Source organism: Coenobita brevimanus, chromosome 105 (assembly GCF_032717465.1).
Source record: "Coenobita brevimanus isolate Jiangsu-jjx chromosome 105, ASM3271746v2, whole genome shotgun sequence".
Taxonomy (NCBI): Eukaryota; Metazoa; Arthropoda; class Malacostraca; order Decapoda; family Coenobitidae; genus Coenobita; species Coenobita brevimanus.
The window spans coordinates 9,672,255-9,686,670 of NC_137058.1; positions in this window are offsets into that span (position 1 = coordinate 9,672,255).

The window sequence follows — 14,416 nt, forward strand, 5'->3', positions numbered from 1 at the left end:
TATACATTGTGTAGTTTTGTCGGGACAACAAACAGCTAGGGAGGGGGTAGTGTTGAGAAGCAGGATTTACTTGAAGTTTCTCACTGTTTCTCGTAGTTCCGTTGCGAGTCAGAGTGCCAGTTAGCCTGCTGTTTGCGAGCATAGTAATTCTGTAGAGTTGTACATTAATTTTTATTCCTTTTCTTTATGATATGTCATTGATATGATTGTTTGTTAGATTGTATACTTTTATTTCAGTTTGTATGCTAAATAATTTAGTGTTATGTACAGTAATGTAAGAAAACTCTGGCACGTTTTGGATGCCACCGAGTTGGTACCTGTTGTAACGAGTTGGTACTTGTGCTTTTGAAAATAGTGAAGTGAAGTTGGAAAGCATTAAGTATAATTATTTTGAAAATAATGACAGTGAACTTAAGAAGCCAGTGCTTATTTACGATGCCTGAGCTGATCCTGTGTACTGTACACCGAAAGGCTGCTGTCTCTAGGAAGAACAGCTCACTGGGCAACGTCCTTCCCATACTGAACTACTGCTTTTGGAGCCTGTGGCAGTGTGGGACGGGGAAGTAAAAATATGTTAGATCTTTTATGCATTCTCTATGACACATCTACTTATCTAAACGTCTGAAGTGTCCTCTTTTTACCCGAGCACTTGCTAGCTGCTATCGAGTTATATTCTTTGGCACAAAAATGATTCAGTAAAGTATTAGACGATGTCCACACTAGTATTTTTTCAACCTTTTCGGTCGCATGTCCACCATGACAAAAATCGCTGGGATTCAGTGCATCGTTATCTGTTTAGAGCATTTATCGTAATGTCCATTGCCAAATTTCTCTGATATATTGAATTGGCAAAATCTGTCTATTGTGTTTATTTTTTAATAATTATATAATTATACATAATGTTCTTTGCAATTTCATTAGGGTATAAAAGAGAACCTCTGGTAATGCCCTTTATGTACGTGATAATGTCTGGCAAACTGTCGGAACTATCAACACAAGTGACTAAATCCTTATCAAAATTACATTTAATTTTCCTGAAGACTGCTTAGAAACAGTAACCTTCTAAGTAAGTGATAACTGGGAGAACATCTTCACGACTTTCAGTATCATCAGGTGTAACATCTAAAATCACGCAAGTCTAACTTTAATTTATTATCCATTTATTCCCAGTTTGTTTCTTCAAAGTTCTTTAAATCTACACCCCTGTTATGAAATGGTAACCTAAGTACCGACTTCATTCTGATTTTCTTTACACATTCAGACACTTGTCGTACTGATATGTTATATTCACCGCCTGCAAGCTGACGATACTGACCAAACCATGCTACTAGGTTATCTGTCTGAAATTTGCCTATTGGTATATATATGCAATAATGTTAATTCCATAAATGCATGTGTGGTATGTTTTAAGGCGGTGGAGGTTTCTTGAGTTAAGTTTCCACCGACTTTTCTAATTCTTTCACAGATGTAACCAGCTGGCGAAAGTGATTAAGAATCTATAATTTTCGTTTTCAAATTATAGATCGGAGAGCAACGTACTTGCTGTTAAGCCTACGACTTTTAAATGTTGATTTGACGTTCATTACTGTCCACCAAAACTTCGGCAACACTTTGTGCAACCCCAGTTTGGAGTGGACGCTCTTCCAGCCGAGCTCTTATAGAGACGGGTGATTCTCCTGCCTGAGTTGATCTAGACAGATAAGAGGGGAATCTGGTAGTTAAGAAAAAACGCACCGTCACGAAGCTGAGGTGCATTCAGTTTAGCTGTAACTCTGGTGCCTGTTCATTCACTACAGTATGATGTCTCCCACCGAATGTTTCAAGGCCTGAAGTGCAGCTAACAAACCTGTCTGTACAAAATACCGCATATTCATACAGTGGTGAAGTGGAAGGATATATATACATATATATATATATAGATAGATAGATAGATAGATAGATAGATATAGATAGATAGATAGATAGATATAGATAGATAGATATAGATAGATAGATATAGATAGATAGATAGATAGATATAGATATAGATAGATAGACAGATATAGATATAGATATAGATATAAATATATATATATAGATAGATAGATAGACAGATAGATAGATAGATATATACATATAGATAGATAGATAGATAGATATAGATATAGATATAGAGAGAGAGAGATATATATATAGATATAGATATATATATATATATAGAGAGAGATATATCTATATATATATATCTATCTATCTATCTATCTATCTATATATATATATAGATAGATAGATAGATAGATAGATATATAGATATAGAGATAGATAGATAGATTGATAGATATAGATAGATAGATAGATAGATATAGATATATAGATATAGATAGATAGATAGATAAATAGATAGACATAGATAGATAGATATAGATATAGATATAGATATATATAGATATATAGATATTGTTACGGAACAGAGAAAGATAACGTACACTTTAAGTGAGAATGCTAAGAGTCACTACTGTCCCGTAAAGTTCCAGGTTCAAAACAAAAGAGTTAGGTAAAATTACAAGTTAAAGTTTAATGCACAAACTAACAACAAAACATTCAGAACTCATAAGGATAATGTAATGGCAAATAAACAGGTTAAATATATGGTTAACTGCAATAGCCTCTATTAACACGAAATTAGCAAGAGTAAATTTATCTAAGTCAGCCCTGATAAAATGAAAATACACCTGGTAATGCTCAGTTAATGCAAGATAAATTATTACAGATACAAGCTATTATCGGACTTTGATGCATGGTCGTGGAGTGTGCAGACGTGTTTCTCTGGCTCTCCTCTAGCTGTAGGGTTGCCTCACCGGCTTTAGCTTTGTTTTCTCCGCCACTAGGGCGTTTTTCAATAAAGTTAGGTTAGCTAGTACTAATTCTCCTCCCAGCCCTTTAGAGATATAGTAAGTGTCTATATCTGTTCCCTGAGATTGCCTTTGCTTACTCACCTCTGGAGTGTACCCCCCACTGATCGCTCTGGGGTGTGAGTTACACACGGGCGCGTCCTCCCGAGAGTGGTTTGAGAGGGTAAGCTCAGATTAGGTGTGTGTTCCCCGGGCAATTCTCCCTTGGTCGTTTTTCTCTCTCTTCCCACTTCCCCCTCACGGGGGAAGTGGTAACTATGGCGGACGCCACTGCTGCCTCCCTCCCCTTCAGGGAGGGAGGTAGTCCTGACCGACCCCCGACTGTCTCACGGACTGACTACCCCCAGACTGAACGGCCCCAGACACGTACCCGCCTTGACATTCAAGCAAACAATGCCTCTTTCGTCCTGATTCATGCGGTTGGTTCTACTCCCCTGTCCAGCCTCAATCCCTTCATCATCAAGAAGGTGATTGATGGGTGTGCAGGTGAGGTGGAACAAGTGAAAAAACTTGCGAGTGGAGACCTTCTCGTAAAAACCATAAATTCTGCCCAGGTCAAGGATTTGCTGAAACTGAGGAAGTTCCACTGTCACGATGTCCAAACAACGATCCCGCACGCCATGAATTCCTGCAAGGGTGTTATCACCTGCAGGGATCTTGTGCTTATGGAGGAGGAAGAAATCGTACAGGAACTTGCTCAGCAAGATGTAATAGAGGCCAGATTCATCACAAGATATTCGGAAGGCATAAGGACGAAGACCGCAACAGTTGTTCTCACTTTTGGCAAAGTATCTCTTCCAGCCAATGTGAAGGTTGGATACGAAATTGTAAATGTTAGACCATACATCCCAAACCCCCTTCGTTGTTCAAAATGTCAGCTCTATGGACACCACGAAAAGGCTTGTCGGGCTTCCAACGTCGTGTGTGGCAAGTGTGCGACTGTAGGTCACTCTGCTGACAACTGTACATCCGAGACTGAGTGCTGCTTTCACTGCAAGGATGCTCACTCCACTTCCTCGAGGGCTTGTCCCAAGTGGAAGGAGGAGAAGGAGGTCTGCACGGTAAAAGCAACACAGGGCATTTCCTTCGATGCTAGGAAGAAGGTGAAGGAGTTGCATGCAACTCCCAAGCCTAATATCTCCTATGCATCGGCGGTTGTGTCCCGTCCCGTGATGTGCACCGTTGAGACACAGACTGACCTAACATTCGCTCCACATGCCCCACGCCCTACCTCTCAGTCTAAGCCTCCTGTACGTTCCAACTCTCTGACAGACATCCCTATTGCCACTTCATACTCTCAGGCTGCTGCTGCTCCTTCGCAGTCAGTGCGGTCAAAACAGAAGCCTGACAAGTCAGATAAAATTAATTTGACCACCCTCACCAAACAGTCACGTCCTCATGTCCTTCCCGCTCCTGGTCCAGCAAGGGAGAGAAAGAATAGCTCTTCCTCGATGGAATCTGGGAGCCTCGTTATTGATGAGACTATGGAGATCTCCACAAACAAGCACCGGGATAGGTCCCTCGGTAGTCGCTCGCCTGCCGGCGGGAGACAAAAAAAGACAAAGCACACTGGCCCCCAACGAAAATCTTAAACCATCGCTTTCACTGTATTACAGTGGAATTGTAGAGGTATTGGGAATAAGTTACACAATATAGCAATCTTGCTTTCTATACACAGGCCAGACGTTGTTTGTTTACAGGAGACGCGCCTGGAGGATCACCCTGATCCTCCACAGTTCAGACACTATCACTCGTATAGAAGATATGAAGGTCACGGAGTTGCCATATACACACACAAATTGCACCCACAAACGGAAGTGATTCTAAATTCTACTCTGGAAGCTGTCGCGTGCAGAGTAAAATTTAATAACACGTATCTGTCTATTTGCTCTCTGTACTGTCCTCCACATGGCCCCATTGATAGTGATGCTTTAAATTCACTAGTGGAACATCTCCATGGGAATAAGTTAGTGTTGGGCGATTTTAACGCCCATCACTATCAATGGGGTAGCTTGAGGATTGATGGTCGTGGGGAGCAAGTAGCCGACCTAATACTACAGTCCAACCTCTGTCTTCTGAACGATGGTAGAGCGACTCGTGTAGATGATCGTACTGGTAACTTTTCGGCCATTGACTTATCTTTGGCCTCCCCTGGTATACATCAAGATCTCTCATGGGACCCTTACGACGACTCCTTGGGAAGTGATCATTTACCCATCTGTCTTTCTTATACACGCGACATCATTTCGGACCCTCCACCTCCAAAATTTAACTATAAGAAAGCAGATTGGGGATCCTTCTCAAGGATCGCCAATTTAGATATATCTAGGAAACCATAGATGTTAAGGTCGAAAATATAACTACTTCCATATTACACGCAGCTGAGGCTGCTATTCCCAAGACTTCTACAGTTCATGCGAAGCATAGAGCACATTGGTGGACGCCGGATTGCTGACAAGCATTAAGAAAACGCAATAGGAGATACAGGATTTTTGATAGTCAGCCCACTGAGGAAAATTTTATTGCATACAAACAGGCACGGGCTGAGGCAAGGAGAATAATAAGAAGGGCCAAACGTGACTCCTGGCGGTCCTTTGTGTCCACGGTGACTCGTACAACACCATTACGTAAAGTCTGGTCCACCATAAGAATATTAAATAATAAAGGCCCATATTTCCCAGTCACCACCCTTCAGGTGAATAATAACATCTATGACGAGCCCGTGGACGTTGCTAACATCCTCGCCAGGAGTTTTTCTCATGTAAGTAGCTCAGCCAATTATGACGTGCGTTTCCAACATCATAAACGCACGGCTGAGCTACAGATATTAGACTTTGCCACAGAAGACGTAAACTCCCCGTACAACCAAGAGTTTACGCTAGATGAACTGCTCCTTGCCCTTAAATCCTGTAAAGACACCAGCCCTGGACCAGACACCATCACGTACGGTATGATCCAGCATCTTAATCAGGACAACCTGATTAAGATGTTAGCATTGTACAATGAGATTTGGGCGTCTCGAACGTTCCCAAACTCATGGCACTTTGCGCACGTCATACCGATACCCAAAGAGGCTGGTCGTCTTATGAATCCCACTTCATTTCGTCCTATTGTGTTGACTTCTTGTCTATGTAAGGTCATGGAACGTATGGTTAACAAGAGGCTTCTTTTTGATTTAGAGTCGAAGAACTTGTTAAATGATCAACAATGTGGCTTCCGTAAATACAGAAGTTCACTAGATCATTTAATGAATTTGGAGCATTGTATTGCAGAGGCATTTGCCAATAAAGAATTCATGATAGGGGTGTTCTTGGACATCCATAAAGCCTATGACATGACATGGCGACACGGTATACTAATGAAGCTCTATGCTTATGGTTTAAGAGGAAATTTGCCTGTTTTTATTTCAAATTTCTTAAGGGACAGAACTTTCTCTGTCAAATTGCCCCGTAACGTAACATCGGATATATTTATCCAGGAAAACGGGGTGCCGCAGGGAAGTGTGCTTAGTCCTACTTTATTTAGTATTATGATCAAAAATATTCTGTCATCAGCTCCCATCCCGAGGAATCTAAAATATTCACTCTACGCTGACGATTGTGCAATATGGCACTCTTCCCGTAATGCACAATTTTCGGCTGGGCGGATTCAAGCAGCCCTTGACTCCGTCCACCAATGGGCCTTGCAGTGGGGATTTAAGTTTTCCGTCCGTAAGTGTGCCGCTATAGTTTTCACTAATCGTAACGTACAGACGTCGGAATAAGTTCGTTTCCTTTTCTGTGGACTAAGGCGTTTGTAACACTGCTCGATGGAGAGCTACCCCCTCCTCCTCTCTTCCTCATAGTCCCACACTCCCACCCAACCCCCCCACTTTTCTCTCCGACCCCATAACCCAACCCGGTACCTTCCATGCTCTCGCTCACAGCCAGCTAGGGGTTTCTGTACTTCAAGCACGTCTCTAATTACGTGTAGTCCGAACAACTAATAAAGAAATAGCACAGTATATACATAAACCAAGTTAGGAAAAACTTACTGCACTTAGAGAGAGAGAGAGAGAGAGAGAGAGAGAGAGAGAGAGTTAAAAGATAAGGGGCGACATGCGGAGAGGGAGAGTGAGTGGAATAATGAGAAATGAGAGTGCAGTTACGGAGAAAGTAATAAAAGGAGAGGCAAGGAGAGAACAACGAGAGTTAAGAAACAGAGAGTGAGAAGAAGAGACATGAGAGGTGAAATGAGATACAAGCAGTGTGAAAGGGAAAGAGAAAAGGGTGATGTGAATCGGAAGGCTGGGAGACAGGAAGGAGAGACAAAAGGGGAGACAGCTGAGAGAAAATTGGAATGGAGCAAACACAGAAATAGGGATAACAAAAGGAGAAAGTGGGAAAGCGAGCTACGGAACGGAACACTGAGAACGATATGAGAAAAAGTAGAAAAGAAGACAAGGTAACGGGGAGGAGGAAGAAAATGTGTTATTATGGCAAGGACGCAGGGAAAGAACTAAGCAGGATAAGACGAAAACATTGAGGCTGAGTAGAACGAATGACATTCAAGTGAAAAGGGAGGGAGAGAAATAGAGAAATTAGCGAAATCTGCAGAGAGAAAGTACAGATTACTGGTGGGAAGAAAACAGGTTAATTATTAGGGCAAGAAAGGGGAGGGGGATGTTAAGAAGGGAAGACAAGGGAAGGGAGAGGGAGGGAGGAAGGGAGGGAAAGACAGTGGGAAGAGCGGAATGAAAGAAGAGATTTCGGGTGACAGGGAGAGACGGAGAGAGGAGAGAGAAAAAAGAGCATGCACTTATTAATGGGGAAACAAAGCAGTGAAGGAAATGGGTTTAGTACAAATAAAAAAATACGGAGAGAGTAATGGAGAAAAAAAGGTAACACATGTGACAGATGAAAAAAGGTAAGACAAAGTTGTGACACAGGGAGGAAGTAGAGTGAGGTAAGGAGGGAGTGACAAAGGAGGAGACAGACGAAGGAAAGGCGAGAGGGATGAAGTTAGGGACTGAGCAGAGAGCTATAAAGAAAGAGGAAGAAGGGAAAAGGAAACTGGGGGTGAGACAGAGGATCCAGAGAGAGAGATGAAGGGGGGAGGGGGAGGGGCAGTACACAGCCAGGCACAGACAGATAGGTCGACAAATATTCAGAAAGTGTGTGTGTGTGTGTGTGTGTGTGTGTGTGTGTGTGTGTGTGTGTGTGTGCTTCCGTCCCTGTATCACTTCTATAACATTGTTCCATTTTTTAACCTGCGTGTTTTCCTCTTCTCTGTTTCTGTTTCTCTTCTCACTTTTCTTATCAGTATTTCTCCAGATTGTTCTTACCATTCCAAGTCTGTCTGTCTGTCTGTCTGTCTCTCTCTCTCTCTCTCTCTCTCTCTCTGGGATCAAAGAGATTGTTCTCTCAGTCTATATCTCCTTAATACGGCCACTTCCTGAGTTGCTGTGGAATTTTGGTCGCTTGAAAAAGACATACGTCGATTTAAAAAGGGTTCAGGAGACTAAGGTATCAGGTTCGCCTGAGGGTTGTGGAACTTTTTTAGTACAAACTCGTGGACTACGAGGTCAGCTCATTGAAGTGTTTAAAATCTGAATGGGTTTCACAATCATTACATACAAAGTTGCTTACTCTTAACACGGACTCGGCACACAACCATGGTTGGAAACCGTAAATGAGAAAATTTACCAGCAGAATTACGTGAAAACTTTTTCACGGGCAAGATCTGCTCCAAATGGAACTGACTCAACATGGACGTTGTATACAATAGAGAAGTTTAAGGCACACTGGAATAAATGTGAACTGGATATACATTCCCAGGCAAACAAGAAGTATCTCCACGGTATTGGCTGCATAGTCATTAAGATCCTAACTTTTCCTTGCAACTCCTCTCTCTCACTGTGTGTGTGTGTGTGTGTGTGTGTGTGTGTGTGTGTGTGTGTGTGTGTGTGAAAGAGGTGTCTACTACCGCAACATTTAATCACAACAGATTTATTCTGTGTGTGTGTGTGTGTGTGTGTGTGTAAAAGAGGTGTCTACTACTGCAACATTTATTAACAGTAGATTTATTCTCTCTCTCTCTCTGTCTCTCTCTCTCTCTCTCTCTCTCTCTCTCTCTCACACACACACACACACACACACACACACACACACACACACACACACACACACACACACACACACACACACAGTGTGGTAAACCTTTTCCTAACTTGGTTTATGATATATACTGTACTATTTCTTTATTAGTTGTTTGGACTAGACGTAATGGGGTGCTTCTGAAAAGCCTAGTATTCCGGTAGATGTCACTACCATTGGGACAAACACATTCCCCGCGTTGTTTAAAAAGCATATATTTCTTTGTTAAATGTCTACACTTGTGTGAAACCGTGAATCATAGTAATGTCATATACTGTAATATAAATAATACAAATAGAACACGTATATATAACGTAGCGTGAATTGTTTATATTTGTCATAAACGGAAATTAAAATAATATTGATGGAATGTGATGGTCCTACATTATTTAATGTCTGCTACATTTAGTGCAAGTTAGGTTCTTAATACATAGTTTGTTCAGCTTGTAAATTATTCCTAGTAGGTATCCTGACTCATTCAGTCTATATGTGGGCAGAAATTTAATGCTGAGTAAATACTGGGACACAACATTTTGCTCACTCTCTTCACGCATGCGCACAAGACAGTCCAGTGTTAAGTTTCTTCAGGAGAGATTTGTTTTCAAAACAAACGCACTAGGGCTAATGCTTAAAATAATACAATTTAGACTAGGCTACTTGTGGTCTGGTTAGGTTAGACAAAGTAAGGTACTGTAATTGCTTTGGATAGTCTGAGAGGGCATTGGGCAACACCACGGCCATCTCAAACCGTGGCAACACGGGTCTTGTGTTGTGCATGGGTGAAGGGAGTGAGCAAAATGTTGAGTCCCAGTATTTACTCAACATTAAATTTCTGCCCACATGTAGACTGAATGAGTCAAGACACCCACTAGGCGTAATTTACAGTCTGAACAAACTATGTATTAAGATCCTAACTTGCGCTAAATGTAGCAGAAGTTAAATAATATAGGACCACTGAAATGGGTTGCCATCATAGTCCATCAATAATATTTTAATTTCCATTTATGATAAATATAAACAATTCACGCTACGTTATATATACGTGTTCTATTTGTATTATTTATATTACAGTATATGACATTACTATGATTCACTGTTTCACATAACAGTGTAGATATTTAACAAAGAAAAATATACTTATTAAACAGCGGGGGGAATGTGTTTGTCTCAATGGTGGTGACATCTACCAGAATACTAGCTTTGAAAGCACCCAATTAGAGAGGTGCTTGAAGTACAGAAACCCCTAGCTGGCTGTGAGCGAGAGTATGGGGGGTACCAGGTGGGGTAATGGGGTCGGAGAGAAAAGTGGGGGGGTTGGGTGGGAGTGTGGGACTATGAGGAAGGGAGGAGGAGGGGGTAGCTCTCCATCGAGCAGTGTTACAAACACGGAAAAGGAAACGAACTTATTCCGACGTCTGTACCTAATTTGTGCTTAACTTTGGATAATCAGGCGGTACCTTTTCAAAATTCTGTAAAATTTTTAGGAATACATTTTGATCGTAGAATGAATTTTAAACTTCACGTTAATACTTTGCTTGCTCGTTGTGATAAACCGTTAAATGTCCTCAAGTACCTAGCGGGTACTACCTGGGGTGCCGACAGAAAATCTTTATTAATGGTGTATAAGTCCCTTATTCGATCGAAGCTAGACTATGGCGCACAGGTGTATGGCTCGGCATCCGATGCCACGCTGAAAGGATTGGATGTGCTACAGAATAAATGTTTGCGAATGTGTCTTGGAGCCGTCCGGTGTACACGTGTGGCTCGTATGGAAGTGGAGGCGAATGTGCCTCCCCTCCGTATTCGCCGTGACCACCTGGCCTTGTCCTACGGCATAAGGACATTAAGAAAAAGTAATATTGGGAATGTGGCCTGTACCCCCCTGCGTCAATACCACCACCTTCTGCGGGGGGTGCGTCGGCCACTTGCCGTTCGCCTCCACTTACTGACTCAGGAGCTTGGTGTGGACCCCAGTGACTGTGACAAGTTGGTGTTAAAAAATATAGCGCCTTGGGAGCCACCTGCCTTTACTGTTGATGTTACATGGCTCCCAGCACCAAAGGCCAAGGCGCCGGAGGCGGAGGTCCACCACTTGTTTCGTAACATCATTGTTCGTCACTTGGGGTCTCATCAATTGTACACCGACGGCTCCAAGTCGAGTGAATGTGTGGGTGCAAGTGTGTGGTCGACTGAATGTGCCCTCAGGTATCGGTTGCCGACTCATACATCTGTGTTTACTTCAGAACTCTTTGCTATTGACAAAACCATAGACTATGCTCTCAATTCTAGGCATGACTCATTTGTCATATTTTCAGATTCAAAATCAGCCCTTCAGGCAATTGCATCTTGTACTACGGACTCTCACGAGATCCAGGGCCGCATCGTTAATAAGTTGCATTCATGCAACAAGTCATTCACGCTGATCTGGGTGCCTGGTCATTGTCGTATCTACGGCAATGAGCAGGCTGACTTACTTGCAAAGTCGGCTGTGGAGCTCGAGGAGACTTGGGACGTTCCTCGTGATCTACGGTCGAGTCTATCTCTCGGAAAGAAATCAATAAATCTTCTGTGGCAAGGTCAGTGGACCAGACTAAATATTCCAACTTGTAAGCCGTACCTGGGCGACTGGGACACTGCCAACCGTCCCAGTCGCCTAGAAGAAAAAGTGTTGGCACAGCTACGGCTGAATGCCACCATTGTAACCCACATAAAACCTTATATGGAAAGACGCTTCCCACCGCACTGTGATATCTGTAATGCGGTGTTATCTATCAGTCATATCATCCTGCGCTGTCGGCGATTTATTCGTGAACGCGCTTCACTTATGAATTACTGCGGCGCAGTAGACGTCCCCTTCACCCTTTCCACCATCCTGGGTGATGGGGACATTGTTATGACTGATAAATTGATGGCTTTCTTGAGAGAGACCGGACTGATCAGAGTGATGTGACTTTTTTACTGTGTGGTTATGGTTTTTATGAACAGTAAATATGTATATATTGTAATATTAATTAGGGTTGACAGTTGACATATTTTAAATAGTTCCTCCTCCCACCGATCTATTTCTAATATAGATGTCCCCTACATTAAGCCAAATTCCTTGCCTGACAGTCACCAGCTGATGAGTGCAAGTGTGCAATATAGGAAGGTATTGGGCACTTGCAGTCGATGGTAGTCTGCCGGGCGAGGTTCTTCAATTTTTGTATAAATTATGTAAATACATTATATTATCTTGCTTAAGTTATTCTAATTAGGGACGACAGCTGACGTATATGGAAATGTTCCTGACTCGTCTGGTTCCCTTTCATATATTGATGTCCCCTGTATTAGGTTGTGCCTTGACTGACAGTCATCAGGTGATGAGTGCAGGTATGTAATGTAGAAAAGCATTACATATCTGCAGTCGATGGTGTTCTCTTGGTCGAGGCTTTTTGAACATTAGTGTAGGTCTAGTTATTTGTCTCTTAGGATTTAGTATAGGTTAGCGATTTGTCTGTTAGGTGGTTAGTTTTAGGGTCTTTAGATTAGGTATTTTGTTTATAAGTAATATAAGGTTAAAAATATAAAAAATAAATAAAAATAATAAAAATAAAACTACAAAAAAATAATAAAATAAAAATTATTATATATATATGTACGTGTGCATGAAAGTGTGTATGTTCATATGCATGGATGTGTGTATGTATGTATGTATGTATATATATATGTTTGTATATATATGTATATATGTGTCAATATATATACATGTATATATATTTGCCTTAATGACCAGAGGCTTCGGCCTCAATGGTCGATAGGAAAAAAAAAAAAAAAAAAAAAAAAAAAAGCTATTATCAAAAATGACTGACCTAAAACCCAACATTAATCAAAAACCTCACTAGGCCTAAGAATCAACCTTATGCTACACAGTACAAGAAAAAAATACAACAACACTTATACTCAAATTACACACAGCTGCTAGATGTTTGGAGATTTCTTGAGCACTCACAATAATAATATCTGTACAGGGGAGGACAGAGATGTGAACAAAATGAGGAGCAGATCTAAGTGGCAATGATGCAGAGACTGAGCTCATTATATAGGGGCTGGCAGAGCTTGATACAACTTGTAAGAAGAACGCGCAAATGAAGCCATTGGGACAGAGCTAAAAATCTCGCTCGGAATAACAGAGAGAACGACTTACTCTACTATAACGGTAGAAGGGGGGGACTGAGGCAGAACACGCTCGTGATCAAACATGCAGCAACTGTGCGTTAAAATTACACAAAGGATGATGAAATCATAGGCTATGTAACACCTCCCCACAAAGAAAAAAGAAATTTACAAAGGAAATTTCTTATTACTCTAAAACAATCTGTACATGGCATTACAGAACATGCAAATGTCATTCCTAATGTTACAAAACATGAGATCTCCCTAGCACGTTCAGTCATAGGTACTTGCCAGTATCCCTTTAACAAATCAAACTTACTTATGTACCTAGCCTTTCCGATCTTGTCTATGCAATCTTCCACACGAGGGAGAGGGTAAGTGTCTGTTTTAGTTATCTGATTAACACGTCTGTAGTCAATGCAAAGCCGCTGTGACCCACCTGGCTTAGGGACCAGAGTGACAGGAGAACTCCACTCGCTCTGACAGGGCTCAATCATCTTTTGGTCCAACAGGTAGCCAAGCTCCTTCTGGATGAGAGGAACTTTCACTGGGTTCACACGGTAAGGAGGCAATTTAATTGGCTTTGCGTCTCCAACATCGACATCATGCATCAACACAGTGGTTCTTCCTGGAGTGGCACGGAACACTTGCGGGTACTCCTGCAGTAATGCCGAAAACTCCTGCCTTTCCTTGGGAGGTAGATGAGAAAGCTTAGTCTGGAGATCATTCATGATATCAGGATTCTTCCCCAAACTATCACTCAGGCTCATACTGCATGGGAGAGCTTCACTTGCAGACTCGGGTGGAACAGCTACAATGCAGACTGGATTATTTTCGTCCCGCCTGTGATATAACTTTAGCATGTTGATGTGACATAGTTGCTTGCTCTTTCTACGATCTAGTGTGGCGATGACATAGTTGACATCACTGAGTTTCTTCTCCACGAAATAAGGACCACTAAACTTGGCTTGAAGAGGTTGCCCATGAACTAGTAGCAGAATCAAAATCTGATCTCCTGGCTGAAAGTGGCGTAACCTGGACTTCTTATCATACCAAGTCTTCATCTCCTGAGCAGCTCCTAAATTCTCTCTCGCCAGCTGTAAAGCAGTGGACAGCCGTTCTTTGAACTTCATCACATACTCCAGCAGGTCGACGTCATCTTCCTCCGACAGCCAGCATTCCTTGAGTAACTTAAGGGGTCCTCTTACTTCATGGCCAAACAGTAGTTCAAAAGGTGAG